We start from the raw sequence: 3,858 nt of genomic DNA on the forward strand, positions 1-3,858 counted from the left end.
TGATTTGTATTAGAAGGGGGAGATAACAGAGGAAAGGAGAAGGAGCAGGGAAAAGTTGCCTTGAGACTTAGCTCTGATGAGGACATTGGACACTTTAGTAAGGGATGTTTCGGTGGAATGGGCCGCTCACCAGACTGGAGGGGGTCAAGGAGAGAGTTGTTGCTCAGGTAATGGGGGAGTGTTTTGTAGACAAGGCGTTCTAGAAGTGTGGAGACATATGGGGGAAGGGAGATAGGACGGAAGCTGGAAGGTAGGGAGGAGTCTAGTGAGGGTTCCTTCAGGATAGGCAGAATATTGGCATGTATCTAAGCCGAGCGGTAAATGCAAGTAAAAAGGAAGAGGTTGAATTGTTCAGTTAGTGCGCGGGCCAGGGTGGGGAGTGGATCAGAGGGAATTGGGTCAAGTGGACAGGTAGTAGACGGAGATGATGAGAGAAGAGAGGAGACTTCGCCCACAGTAACAGGGCTGAGGGAGGTTAGTAATGATTTACAGGTAGAAGGGGTAGATATGGTTGGAGTGGCCAGGTGAGCAGAGACATCATGTCTGATTTTGACAATTGTATCTCTAAAGTAGGTGGCAATGTCTTGGCCATAGAAGATAGTTGTGGGGGGAGCAGGTGTGGGGTTTAGGAGGTAATCAATTGTTGAGAAGAGGCTGCGTGGTTTGGAAGCTTGAGAAGATATGACCAGGTCTGGGATGCAGCAAAAGGGGGGTAAGATTTAGACTTTGAGAATGAGAGAGGGTAGGAAGGACTCAGTATGTACAATTAGGGTAGAGACCCATACCACCACCTACTCTGTTGCCAGGTCTAGGGTATGTTTGTGCAGGCAGTGCAACAGAAGTCTGCGGAGGAAAGCCAAGTTTTAGTGAGAGCCAGGAAGTTTAGAGATTAAGACAGGAGAAGGTTGTGGCTAAAGGTTAGTTTATTGTCGATAGAGCTGACATTCCATAGAGTCCTAGAGAAAGGAGATAAGAATTCGTGATTTGGGTGAATGGGAATGAGGTTGGGGGATAGGGCAGATTGTACAGACTTACCTAAAAGTGCCAGTTTAATTAACTCTGGACCTGATTGAAACTGGATCATGGCCAGAAGTTGTCTGGGTATGCCATCCAGTTGCTGTCTTGTCCACCCTTCTTGTGGAATTGTTCCTCCCAAAAGACGCTGTCTGCCCCCAGTGTGGAGCAATTGACATTTATTAAAATGAACCAGCCCTGGATTGCTGACCTATCTTAGCCACCTGTTCCTCACACCAAGCAATAATTGTACCACCACCACAACCGCCAACAGCACAACTATATCTAAACTGATTATAAAAATGGATTCAGATTGGACCCATGCTCTCTGAGGTTTCTAAAATTTAAAGAAACCTTAGAAAAAACTAATTCAGTTGGATTCTGAAATTTCTATTTCCCAAACCATTGGATTGTTGGGTTGATCCACCACCTATGACAGAGCTGAGCTCCAATAGAACAGCCTAACCCCTAACCATTAAACAGTTCTGTAAGAAGTGGAATTTTTGCTTTCAAGAGTCTTGAATTAATTATTTTTGTGTTTTTGCTATATTTTGCAGATAATTGAGTTGTGTTGAAACTAGTTATATCCTCCTTATCAGTAAACCAACATTTGCTTCCCCCTAACCTTGAGACTCCTTGCCTTGAGACATTCTGTGCTCAGCAAACTTGTTAATTGTATTTCTTGTTATTGACTAACTACAAAGTGCCTTCCACCATGCTGTCTGACTATATAAACTGCAATATGATAATAAAGCTTTGAGAGTGATCTAACTGCATGCTTGAGTTGCGTGTGTTACGTTCTCTCCCAGCGCTGTAAACAGAAGCCATCAGAGAGAGAGGGACAACTCTAACACCACACTCTAACAAGTTCATATTGATATTGATATAACTGATCTTCAATAAATTACAGAGCTGAGACTCCAGTAGAAGAGTTGATACCTTTCCCATTATATAGCTGATACTTCAATGACATAGCTGCTCCACAAAACATTAGCAGGTTTGATCCCCCTCCTATTATAGCGCTAATGTTTTAATTGCTGGGCTGATCCACAATTCATTACACAGCTGATACCTCAATGTCAGAGTTTATCCTACAATAGCAGGGCTTATCCAATACCCACTACAAAGTTGATCCCATAGTAGTAGGGCTACTCCTCCACCTATCACAGATCCTCTACCTATTACATAGCTGATTTTCACAGAGCTTATACTTCAATGAGATGGCTGATAGCCAATGCATTTCAATGCAAATTATCCAATAACAGAGAAAAAGAATGAAGACTTTAATACCTCTTCCCCCATTCCCCCATAAAAAGCAACAATTCACTGAATAAATTGTAGATATGACTACCGCTTTTCCTTTGAGAAATCTTACCTCCTGATATAAATCCACATGATCCCTAAATACAAAGTGGTTTCACTAACCAGCATAGCGAACACTCCTAATACAGTAGTTTTCCTTAAATAATGGAAAATCCACAAACACATATCTGATCTCCTGATAACACATAAGATCCCAAATTACAAAGGCAATCTCCTATTACACGGAGGATCCATATATAAAACATCATATCCCTACTTATTCAGCATGACACAGAACTATTTTTATACACTTCATTCAGTTACAAGTAGATCCCTAGTTACACAGCTCTCCGATCCCACAGACCTAGCACTGACTCCATCTGTCAAAAATATTTTGCCTCACCTAGGACAGGATTCAGTTTAGTAATCTGTTGCTGACTTGGAAAGATATACCTTCTGAAATGCATCAAAAATGGGTTTGAAAACCTACCTGCCTAATCAGTATTCTAATTATTCAGTGAGATTTCAGAAAGAGAGAACAATAGCTCTAATACATTCCTCAAAGCTTCTTTGGTGATCAAATTCAAATCAAACAAATCTAAAATTTTGTTGATCTTCAGTTTCAAATATAGTTCCCCTTTCATAATGAACACCATTCCATCCAGAATCGAAACCCTTCCATTCACAATCAAAGCCCCTAAATCCTGGATCAACGTCACTCTTTCCAAAATCGATACCCTCCATCCAAGATAACAATTTCTTCATCACAAAATAATCCCCCTCCCTCCTAGACCAACACTTTTCCCACCTATAATCCGGAATTATATTCTTTCTATCCAAAATCTATACTCCTCCATCTTGGATCAACAATCCTCAATTTAGGATCAGGGTTAGGCAGAATCAATACCCTTTCATTCAGAATCAGCACCCTTCAATCTACAATCAATACCCCTGCATCCAGGATCAACAGCCCTCAATTCATTATCAATACCCCAAATGTAGAATACAGAGCCCTCTATTTCGTATCAATACCCCTCAATTCAGATTTAAAATCCCTCTATCCAGTATCAATGCCCCTCTATCACAGATCAACAACACTCAATTTAGGATCAATTCCCCTGAATGTAAAATACACAGCCCACTATTTAGTATCCATAAACCTCAATTCAGATTTACCATTCCTCCATTCCGGATCAATACCTCTTCATCTAAAATCAACACCCCTCCATCCAGGATCAAAAAACCTCTATCCACTCCAAGGACCCATTTATCCATAATCAATACCCTTCCTTCCGGGACTAATAACCCACTATCCTGGATTATTACCCCACTATCCAGGAATAATACCCCACTATCCAGGATTAATACCCCACTATCCAGGATTAATACCCCACTATCCAGGATTATCACCCCACTATCCAGGTTTATTATCCCACTATCCAGGATAAATACCCCACTATCCAGGATTAATACCCCACTATCCAGGCTTAATATCCCACTATCTATGAATAATACCCCACTATCCAGGAATAATACCCCACT

Source organism: Pyxicephalus adspersus, chromosome 9 (genome assembly GCF_032062135.1).
Source record: "Pyxicephalus adspersus chromosome 9, UCB_Pads_2.0, whole genome shotgun sequence".
In the NCBI taxonomy this organism is placed as follows: domain Eukaryota; kingdom Metazoa; phylum Chordata; class Amphibia; order Anura; family Pyxicephalidae; genus Pyxicephalus; species Pyxicephalus adspersus.